Source organism: Aedes albopictus, chromosome 2, assembly GCF_035046485.1.
Source record: "Aedes albopictus strain Foshan chromosome 2, AalbF5, whole genome shotgun sequence".
Classification (NCBI taxonomy): Eukaryota; Metazoa; Arthropoda; class Insecta; order Diptera; family Culicidae; genus Aedes; species Aedes albopictus.
Window position 1 is genome coordinate 350771788 of NC_085137.1, and position 12150 is coordinate 350783937.

At 39.4% G+C, this 12150-nt stretch overlaps 1 protein-coding gene across 9 annotated transcripts in view; it reads right to left on the bottom strand.

Moving 5' to 3' along the window:
• The window catches only part of LOC109419417 (uncharacterized), a 155961-nt gene that overhangs the window by 110466 nt on the left and 33345 nt on the right, over window positions 1-12150 (bottom strand). The gene's annotated exons all lie outside the window — the stretch shown is intronic.

The window sequence follows — 12150 nt, forward strand, 5'->3', positions numbered from 1 at the left end:
GAACCACGATCTCGCTGAACTTTACGGCGAACCCAGCATCCAGAAGGTGGCAAAAGCTGGAAGGATACGAGGGGCAGGGCATGTTGCAAGAATGTCGGACAATAACACTGCAATGTTGGTGTTCGCGATAGACCCGGTTGGCACAAGAAGACGTGCAGTGCAGAGAGCACGATGGGCGGAGCATTGAAAGCGACCAAGGATGAAGAGCGGAAGGCACAACCCGAGTATTGTGGCGTACTGTTGTTGATTATGTCTTGTCTTAAATATGATGTTGAGCAAATATTTATGTATGTATGTATGTATGTATGTATGTATGTATGTATGTATGTATGTATGTATGCGTTAATGCATTGTTTGTTCTACTCCTGGGCTTCCAAAATGAGCTTAAACACAATAAGCAAAACCAATTGGTAGCGGTAGTGCTGAGTTTAACCGCTTCGCTAGAAATGGGTTAGCTAGGCAAACAGGAGGAGCCAGATGGGCACGAAGTGTAATTGTCGGAAACACCATTTCCTCCTCAGCTAGCATGTCGGGAGAAGACATCATGGTCCATGGATGCTGAGGGTCATCAATAAAAATAGAAATGCGCTCTCTGCAATGGAGGTGGATGCGCTGCAGCTTGACTCCATAATTGACTTTGCGTCGCCAAAGCCATACATAAGTAAGGACTTCAGGCAGGCTTTCATGAGACTTCGTAAAAATCCTGGCAACTGTGGCAGCATCAGAACCCGTGAAGTTGAAGGTATGGAACTCTACCCAGACGGAGGCCTTGGCATTTGCGGGTATCCCTAAAAGTGTGCCGAACGCGATTGCTTATGACAAGCAATCACAGATGCACTGCCGACTGGAGAGAAGCTATCAGGCGGCACTGGCAAGGCCAGAAGGTTATTACCCCGAAAGTAAAGTGGAGTGGTGCTGGTAAGTCGGACCCCAGCCAGGTGTCTAGGATACCTGAGAAGGCCTTCGAAGGGTGGGCCAGAAAGGGCCAGCCCATCCCGGATCAAAGGGAACAGGGAGTTGCAACCATTGACAGGTCCTCAGCCGCCACAGGTTAGGGCGGGTCATTAGGAGAGCACCTTCTGGACCCTAGTAGTGCGGGAGAGCGAAATGGAGCAGGAGAGCAAGGACGCTAAGCCAAGGAGAACTGAAAGGCTATGTGCCAATCGTGACAAGGGGGACGCCCTCCTCATCAAGACAGACGAGTCTAAGTACTCAGAGGTCTCGAATGACGATGAGGAGCAAAGCCAATCTCACGGAACATGGAGCCAACGTACGCAGTATTCATTATACTCGTACGTACGGCGAAATGATCCTCGAGCTGAAGAGGGACAAAACGCGTAAGGGGTCCTCCTACAAGTGTCTGACGGAGGAGGCTTCTGGGGTAGGGTCAAGTTCATTAGATCTAATCTAAGTCACTAAAATAATTCCGGTTCAATTCGTTATAACTGACGAACATCTCAATGAGACGAGTCTCACGAGACGTCTCATTGAGGTACGTACACAAGATTTTTGATGAGCATGCTATGATCTCAAATCTCACAAATTTTCTTGAGACGCATTTCAAACCAGCGCATGGCACACTGTCTCATTCATGTATACATGAGCTTTCAGACACTCTGGAACGCATTCAATAATGCCAGTTGGGCGGCTATTGCCGAAGCACTCCTTCGTCCAGGTATACCTGAGTACCCGTACAAGATTCTCGTAAGGTACTTCCAGAATTCAGCACTGGTTTAGGTGGAGCAGGAGTGGTTTCACATTACCTCAGGAGTTCTGCAAAGCTTCATGCTTAGTCTGGTGTTATGAAATGTCATGTACGACGAGGTGTTGAGCTTGAAGTTCTAAGGAAGCGTAGTTATCTTTGGTTTCATTGGCGATACGGGTAATCTTGCTCATAGAATCTGTGAAGATGTTTTTGGCTAGAGCGCTATTGCGTCTGCTATCGTCCTTGGCAATACAGATGAGTTGGTGCGTGAACTCGAGGATTTTGTAATTTAGTCGCTTTCAGAGTCCAAAGGCCGGCTACACAGCGCAAGCGGTGATCGAACTCGCCGAGACGCGGTGGAAGAAGAGCTAAGAACTCCCAACACATGAAGAGACTGAAGGAACACTACCCAAAACCGACAAGGGTGGAGAGGAGATCTATTCACGAAGCCGCAGTAAAGCTATGTTACAGTCATCAAGGTACTAAGATAGGTGCAACCATAACCAAACGTAAAGTTAGTGTCATTACTTTGAAACAAGTCATAGCAACGTTCAAATCTTTTGATCGACAGGTGTTTCATTTCAACAATACTGCAACTGTCCATCAAAATATATGTAAACCTTCGTCTTCTGACTGCAGCACCATTGCCAATGATGATGATGATGATGATGTTGTTTACCCATAAATCGATACAACACGGTAAAACTGTCGTCTCTCACTTTTCCCGTCACTCAGCCAGTCAGTCAGTCAGCAGGCTCCTCAGCCAGCCACTCGAACCCGATCCCTTACGTTAATGTGCTTAGCAACACTTGGTTCACAATTCTGAATCAGGTCCAGTTTTTATCTCGATAAAACTGCAATTCAAATCAAAACTTAAATTGTCATTATACCAGTTTTGTGATCTGGCAGAATTGTTTTGCATCTTGCAGATGTTTTTCCTGATGCTCTACCATGGATTCAATAAGGAAAATAATTAACTCAAGATGACATGGCAAAATTTCCATCGAAAACGACCCACAACCCAGTGTGGAACATGATTGTGTGATGACTGCGCTAGTCAATATATAATATACTACATCCACATCGGTGCTGTGTGGAAGTGCACCACACATCCGCTCGGATAACGTCTTACTCCCTGGAGGTACGGACCGAGTGCTCCAATTTCCTCCCATGGATGGCATCCAGCACTATAGTAAATATAGGTCCCAAGAGGACGTGATTGATGACTGGCGGGCGCATTCGCTCGAAAATGCGTGAGAAATAAATTTATTTCGATGGAAAATTCATAACCTTTCAGGCCGTGTAGTTTGGGCTGCGAAAAGGCCAATAAACGAAATGAAAAAAAATGCCCCAGTCATAACAGTTCTGCAACGAAACAAAATTTATTGATTTTATTTTGTTTTTGGTGTTCCTAGAAATGTTATTCTTTTGAAACATGAGTTGATGAGGCATTCACAGGACCTTACTTCTTTTTTTCTGGCCCGACTGATGTCAAAGACCGCCGCCAGCTTAGAGTTATGTTCTTATCTGGCAGTCTGAACATGAAATCCTCCTTCTTCGGAAGCCAATCCTACGCTGATAGCCCTCTCTTAATGGATCTAATACACTCTGTTCCATAACTATAGATCCATCCTAAATTTATTTGCTATTTATTCAAAGTGCAACTGATTATTTCATGCACTACACCATAATGATAACCTTGTGCCTTACACATACTACCGTGTAATTTCATTCATGCATATGACTCAGATAAATGAAGAAAATCCCTTTGTTTCATGACTATAGATCCAATATATGTAAGTCATTTGTTGTACCTGATCAACGCGTTGTTTCAGGTTCTGTGCTCAATTTTATTTCGGCGATTGACGTATTGTTACGTGTAAGCTTCAACTTATAATATGCCGCATGCAACATTGAAATAAGAAATAAGAAAGATTTTGACGCATCAAGACAGGAGTTCAACAGTTTGTAAAATTTCTCGACGTGTAAGCACGAAAAAAATCATATAAAACACGAACAAGCTGTCTAATCGCACAAAGAGAACAATTATTAGGGATCAACTCGCTAAAAAGTTTGAACCAGATAAAGAAAGAACTGGCACTAGACGTCTCGCGTTTGACAATTTATCGAGTCCTGAAAGAATGTCCACACAAACAACGTGAAAAATCGGAACGAGCTCCTCAACTTTTGAGTCATCATAAGTATTGCGATAACATCCGTCGAGATTAGAGTAAAGTAGGTACTACACACACAAGGTACTACAGTTGACTCTACATCTTGATGTTCTACAGGTTGATATCACTTTATCCTGACATCTTCCTTTCTTTATACAATCTCGATGGTTTTTGTTCTAGATTTTCTCTACATTTGTCGATAAACTGTTTTTTTTTTACAAATTACTGTACCTGGTTTCCAAGGTACAAACTGAAGTGTGGAAGGAAAGGTGAAGTCATATCTGTTTGATAAAGGTTTTCTAGTTACAGAGAATTAAAAATTGGTTCATCATTTCGATCTCGAAATGCTTTAACAAATTACAGTGCATTCTGTGCATCTCGATATTTAAAGAAACCATCGATATAGGGGATGACCTTCAAGATGCGGAGAATCAACTGCTATTTGTTCAAATATTTATTTGATTGGCTTTAGGTGATCTTTCTGGATGAAAAAAAGTTCGGGTAGAATCGACCGAATGACTTTTTTTGTACTGGAGAGATTTACAAAAAGAACCACGTTACTTCTCAAGGAATTTCTCAGGGGTGGCTTAATGGTATGGAGAGGGTTCCGTTGAAAGCACATTCGGATTAAGGAATGGTCGGCTTCTTATCCTGGGCAGAACCCAATTGAGAATATGTAGGGCTGATTTTAAAAGCATTGTATGAATAAAATAAGCCGTACGCAGTCACTCCAGATCTAAATTGTGACGTTTTTTGAACGTAGAATAAAATCCAAGCATCTACTCATAAAAAGTCGTTTAAAAGTACCCCGGATAGGCTGTTTGAGCTTATTGAGAACAAAAGAGAGACTACTTATTGATATGTTGAATATTTTAGGTAACTTTAATTAACTGGAATGAATTCTCGCTTGGATCTATTGTTTTGAAACAAGGGAGTTTCTATTATATTATAAATCAGATTCAAAGAACACATGTAATATCGATATTATTATTTTTCTCATGTCTACTCTTAATAACGAATTAAACAAGGAAACAACATGGATCGAATTCATTCTACATATCCGAATATTCAATAATATTGTTTGGATCTTTAGTTATGAAACATAGTGTATTACCGAAACCTGAACAACCGTTTAAGAAACTGAAAGTGCAATATTGCAAAATTATAGGAAATGACCTTGGATTTTTATCTATTAACTTGTAGGCTATGGGGCTTACAAACAATTCAAACCGCTGACAAAGGATCAAAATTTAATGATTTTTAATAAAATTTTGAGATTCACTTCATTTTTAGTTAAAGATTTGCAAAGAACACAAAAAATTGAGCATCGTGGACAGTTTTAATCAGGTAGACGTCTGAGTGAAGATGGCTTCCTTTTTGCAAGGTCCCGTTAGTTTAAATTGAAATTATTTCATCTTGAAAGTGATCAGTTCCAGGTTTATTACGTCGAGCCAGACCAGGGGGTTATATAGTATAGAACCAACGAAAAGCTTCTTAAGGGCCTCCAAAACATGTTCAGTCTGAGTCATATCCTCGGTACGCTTGGATAAGAGTTATGGCACGACCTATGTATTTTTTTTGTCCTTATCATTCACATGAGCTTCAGAAAGCAACTGAGTGACTTTTAGAAAATTTACAGATATCCAAGGCCCTTCATAAAACCCTGCAAATAAGAACTTCATTATCTGTAGACTGTAGGGGAGACTGAGGAGACTTGATCCCTGGGGAGACTTGTTCCCTCCATATTTGCTCGGAATCAAAAACATTTTTCTAGCATAACTTTTCCAAAACTACTCCTGGACAAACGACTATGATTTGACTACAAGTGATTTTGATTGTACATTGCATTATTTTTTAACAGCTGATGGTTTGTTTTCAGCCCTTCAGAAATCTTTTAGGCGATTCCGAAAAATCTCAATAACTTTGTGAAAATTAAACCAAATCATGTCAAAATTTCTCAGCACATTGTTTGAATAAAATAATTTCAAATTTATTTATCCAAATAAGGCTGTTGTTAACATATTTCAATTAATTCAGCTTAGTATTCACAACAGTGACATGGGGAGACTTGATCCCTCGAGGATTACACACACATTATACATGTGAAAAATAAAATTCTATTCGGAAGCCTCTATTTACTTGGAATTCTAGTCTATTCAACGATAAAATGTGTCAGATAATTATAACTTTAGTACAAACCAAGAAAAGGGGGATCATTTTGAAAATACGGCATATCCTTAAAAAATTAAGGAAATCTTACAATTTCAAACACTCCAAATTCATCGAAAATACAAGAAAACTCGAAAAGAAAATGATTAGGAAGACTCTGGAATTATTTTCCTTTAAATAAACCATGTGCTCAAAGGGGGATCGAGTGTCACCCATTTTTGAAAAATACATCAAAATACAATGGTATTTGTATTTTGATGTATTTTTCAAAAATGGGTGACACTCGATCCCTCTTTAAGCACATGGTTTATTTAAAGGAAAATAATTCCAGAGTCTTCCTAATCATTTTCTTTTCGAGTTTTCTTGTATTTTCGATGAATTTGGAGTGTTTGAAATTGTAAGATTTCCTTAAAAAACACGGTTTTGAAAACTTTAACAATAATTTAAATGCCTTCTGTTGTGTATTAACTTGCAATAGATGTTTACCTGTCATTTTGTACGGAAATTGGATCTAGTTTTGTGTTTTTTCTTAAAGTTTCAGGTAAATTAAGAAAAAGGGATCAAGTCTCCCCAGTCTCCCCTATAGTGGTCAGTATTAATCCTTTATTTTTTGTGATATCTACACCCGGTTCTATTCGTAGACTCGCAGTGTTACTGGAAGTGATCTACGACGTAGATTGACATTTCTCGGATACTTATTCAAAAACGACGTATCAACATAGGATTTGCGTATATCATACGTCGTTTTGAAAAAGTATCCGGGATTTGTAATATCTCCAGAACATCATGAAGTTGAAGTAGACAAAGTGATGAATGCCCCTTAATCATGTAAATATTTGTCAAACTATTTTACCTGAATTTATCAGTAACTTGATCATGGTGAATCAGAATTAGTTTTCTAATTCTTATAACTGGTATACAACATTCGAAAGTAATAAATTAAAGTTCAGTTATCCTCATAATTCCACATAATCCAACCCGCATTGAATGCCTAAAAGTAAGTAATTTGTTTCAAAATCGTCTGACTTTCGTGAAAAATGAGATTTTTCAAACAAAAATAAGATGTTACTCTCAAGTTTTACTTGATTGAAGTTTAACTGAATATGCTAAGGACTTCTAAGGACTAAAGCTTCTACACCTAGCCTGCCTTAAAACATTTTCAGAACAGCTATCAGAAATAAGACTTATGAACATGAAAATGTTTTGGAAGCCTTTAAAAAGTGCTATGCTTGTTCACAGTATTCAGCATGACCATTCTGAGAGTCACGGGTTCGATTCCCGGTCGGTCCTGATTTTATTCGTGAAGAAAATTTCCTCTACTAACTTGGGCATAGATTTTCTTCGTGCCTGCCACACGATATGCACATGCAAATGGTCATTGTCAGAGGAAGCTCTGGATTAACAACTGTGGAAGTGCTCATAGAACACTAAGCTGAGAAGCAAGATCTGTCCCAGTAGCAAAGCAACATTGTGCCAGAAAGAAGAAGAATGAAAAGAAAAAGCAGAATACGAAGAGGAAGAAGTTTTTTCTGTTTGTTGGTTTTGATTGAGTTTTCTCGGTGATAAGGAAGAGGAAGAAGCTTCAGCTTCCGATGATAACCGATATTACTTTATTTAATTGTAATGAAGTTAACCTTCATCCAGCCAACGTACATTTTTCAACTTCGGAAAAGCACAAAATTGGTCATAACTTTCTTTTTGTTTGTTCGATGGAATTTCATGCAATTTTCACAACATCCCGAAAAACTCTTCTAGTTTAGGATTCCGGGGACATTGGTGTCTGGTCCACATGATTCCGGAGTTATTCTGGAAAATCCATATTCTGGGTAATCCTGGAGAATCTGGATTGTCTTGGGGTATCAAAATTGATCAAATACTTTGCAAAACGTATACCTCCCCGATGAGGTAGAAGAATAGTGTCTGGCAAGGGCGACTTTGGTTCGAGATTTGGTCGCTAGGTGGCGCCAGGGTGGAAAATGTGGCAATCATAAATCGTCGACTGTTGTTTCAAAACACAGACTCTCCCTGTTTTGGAAATGTGTCATATTCTTACCACTCCACAAGCAGTAAACCATCGTACCGATACGGCAGACATGAGCGCTACCTACAGATTTCTCATCGCATCGATAAACGATCTCCGGAGAGAAAGCGGACGGACAGATAGATCGAACAACCAATACACTGATGCAACACACACAACACAACACAGATTGGAAACAGCAGATCAGTAGGGGAAATATTCTGTACCTACCGGCTGATAGTATACTAGGTAGTATGTATCCGTACACCAGCTAGGGAATCCCCAAACCCAACCGGAACGAATGGCCCAAAAGTGTACCAGACGGTGTGACCCTTTACAACCCGACTGTTCAAACGTTTGCAAAATTTGTGTGACCTGTTGATTTATTATTATTATTATTGTTGCTGAAATTCATCGGACTACACAGTCTACATGAACACTTAAACCTAAGACATTGGTCACCAAAATCTCCAGCAGTTTCGAACCCGCGCTAAGCGAGATCACATCACGGTAGTTTGAAATATCCCGTTTATCCCCTGTTTTGTGAGTTGGGAACATAATGGATTTCTTCCAGTACTCAGGAAAACAGCTTGCGAGATCGACTTGTTGAAAATCGACCTTAACGGATCACAAACAGCTACGGCGCATTTGATTATAACGGCAGAGGGGATCCAGCCGGTCCAGGGGTGTTTGACAATTTCAGCTTCCTGATGGCGTGCAAGAGTTTGTGTAATGTTATTTTATATGTTTGATGTTAATTTGTGTCAATTTCAATATATAATTAGGCCCTGAAGATGGTCCAATAGCCGAACCGAAACGTTGGCGATGATAGAAGAGTAATCAACGATTTATTAGTCTGAGAGCCGAAAATTCCAAAAGTCAACCTTCATGCAGAAACTTCTTCAGGAAATCATCCACAAATTCCTCCGGAAAATCCTCCAGGAAACCCTCCAGGAATTCCTTTCGGGATTCCTCCAGAAATTTCTCTGGGGATTCCTCCAGCAACTCCTCCAGGAATTCCGACGGGATTTTATCCAGGAATTCCTCTGGGAATTTCTCAAGTAATTCCTCCGGAGATTTCTCTAGGAAAGTCCACGAATTTCTCCGTGAATTCCTCTATGATTCCCATCAAGAATTCCTCCAGAAATTCTTTCGGCAAATTTTTCCAGGAATTCCACTGGATTATTTTTTTCATGATTTCTTCCGGGAATATTATTGAGAATTTCTACAGGAATTCTCCTGAGAATTTTTCCAGAAATTTTTCCGAGTATTTTTCCAGGAATTTCACTGGGAATTTCTCCAAGAATTTCTTTGGGAATTCCCCAAATTTCTGAAAAAAGAGTATTTTTTTCAGGAAATTCTCCAGAAATTTCTCCGGAAAATCCTCCAGGAAACCTTCCAAGAATTCCTCCGGGAACTCCTCCAGGAATTCCACCGGGATTTTATCCAGGAACTCCTGTGGGAATTTCTCAAGGAATTCCTTTGTGGATTTTTCTAGGAATGTCTCCGGGAATTTGTCCAGGAATTTCTCCGTGAATCCCTCTACGGCTCCCATCTTAAATACCTTCGGGAATTCCTCCAGGAATTCCTTTGGTAATTTCTCCAGGAATTCTGCTGGGATTTTTTCTAGGAATTCCTCCGGATTTTTTTCCAGGATTTCCTCCGGGAATTTCGCTGAGAATTTTCCCAGGAACTTCTACTGGAATTCTTCTGAGAATTTTTCCAGGAATTCCTCTGCGAATTTCACCGGGAATTTCTCCAAGAATTTCTCTGGGAATTCCCGAAAGACTTTTTGTAGAATTTTTTTCAGGAAGTCCTCCAGAAATTTCTCCGAAAAAAAAATCCTCCGGGGATTCCTCCAGGAATTCTACCGGGATTTTAATCAGGAATTCCTCTATGAATTTCTCAAGGAATTCCTTCGGGTATTTTTTTTAAGAATGTCTCCGGAAATTCATACGGAAATTCCTCCGGGAATTTGTCCAGAAATTTCTCAGTGAATTCCTCTTGGACTCCCATCAGGAATTCCTCCAGGGATTCCGCCAGGAATTCCTTCGGTTATTTCTCCAGGAATTCTTCTGTTTTTTTTTTCAGAAATTCCTCGGGATTTTTTTCTTGGATTTCCTACGGGAATTGCACTGAAAATTTCCCTAGGAATTTCTCTATGAGTTTCTCCGGGAGTTTCTTCAGATATTACTCCGGGAATGTTTTCGGAAAAGTTGAAGGATAACGGTCCCAGATTACTGCCACGAGTCACCTCTAATGAGTTAGCTTAGCTTAGACTGACTGCACACATCTATGGTTGCTATTCCGTGATTGACCCGAATCAATGACAGTTGCACAATGAATCAACTGAATAATTGACTGGGAGTGGTCAATATTCTCACTGTGCACGCTTCAGAGACTCTCTTTAACAGTACAATAACGGCGCCGGCCACGTCCTTGCAGTCAGGTTGGAATAGGGAAGGAATATTAGTAACAACCTTTGTTAAGTGAAGGCCCGCGTTTACCGCTGCGACTCCACCAAAGGCTGCAGGAAGGAGTGTTTGTTAGTAGGAAAGGTATCGTTGGGTCTGGATTCACTTTGATAAGTAATATGACCTTCGTGTCATGCTGGTTGCCGCGCTATTGTTTGCTTTACGCGGAAAACAAACAATCGACCACCCGCATCAGGTGGTCGCTTAATATTTACTGTAAACGACGCGAAAAAATATTAATTTAATACGCTATTATTCGCTTCACTCGGAAAGCAAACAATCGATCACCCACGTCAGGTGGTCACTTAATATTTCGAATCAAACCGCGGAAGCTAGTCGTCAAATATTTAACTGCAAATAACACGACCGAACATGCAAGCTGACGCATTATTGTTCACTTCATATGAGAAGCAAACAACTGATCACCCACGTCAGGTGATCGTTCAGTGTTGCTACAAAAGACGCGACACAACAAAATGCTCATTTCCGAATAGGGAAAAAGAAAAATCGAACGACCGAAGCAAAAGCGCGCGACACCGGCACCCGGACGAAATCGTATCACACACTGATCCACGAGTCACCTCTAATGAGTTGTAGAAAAAGTCTAACTGATATGATCCAAGTCTCCTGCAGAGTTCCCAGTTCAGGGTACGACTTGAACGTTTATTATTTGGGAACTTTTCCGGATTCGTAAACAGTTTTTCCAATTTTTCCAATCGATTTTCCTTAACAGTGGAAAACAATATTCATTTTATACAAAATACTTTTTTTATTGCTGAGAAAATATGCTTAAGATTTCACAAAAACATTATGTCTATGATGCTTCATCCTTAAGTTTATGATTTTTTAAACAAAGGGCTCATACAGCACATGTGAATAATTTCTACAAAATTGCACATAACTTACGGAACGGAGAAAACCCACAGCTTGAAAATTTCTTAGAATATAGCTTGTGTAATTCCCTTCCAAAAATATTTTTTTTTTTGAGAATTTTTTCGACTTCCTATATAGTTTCTTCGATTTTTCCAAGCAATTTTTGCAACAATGGAAAATTTTGTGGAAAACAATTTTCATTTTGTATTTTTTTTTATTGCTGAGAACATTTGCTTACGATTGCACAAAATAACCATTGCGTCGACGATGCTTCATTTTTAAGTTATGTTTTTTTTCAAGAATCGCTCTAACTTTATGTAGAATAGACTAATCTTGTTCAAGTTTAGACCATTAATAAACATCTAGTTGAACAACTAACAGTGAAAATTAGAAAACTTTTAAAACACTTTACGGAAGGTTAGTTAGTTGACCATTTTTTGATCAGTGAAAAGAGCCTGTACCGATCATTTTATCTCTCCTCTGTACTTACACTATTTTGCAGCAGTAACCAGAACGTAGTTCTTATAAATAATCCAAAATTTTAAAGACTATATTTCCTAAAAACAACAGTTTGCAAGGATTTTTAAAAGAAATTACACACATTTTGCCAAAAATTTCGCAGCTTTCTATGGCTGACAGTTTTTTTTTAAAAGTTTTAGGTATGCAAATAATTGTGTCTTAATTGTGGAAAATTTGCATGAGTTCATGACGCATACTGGACATAACGCAATTGAT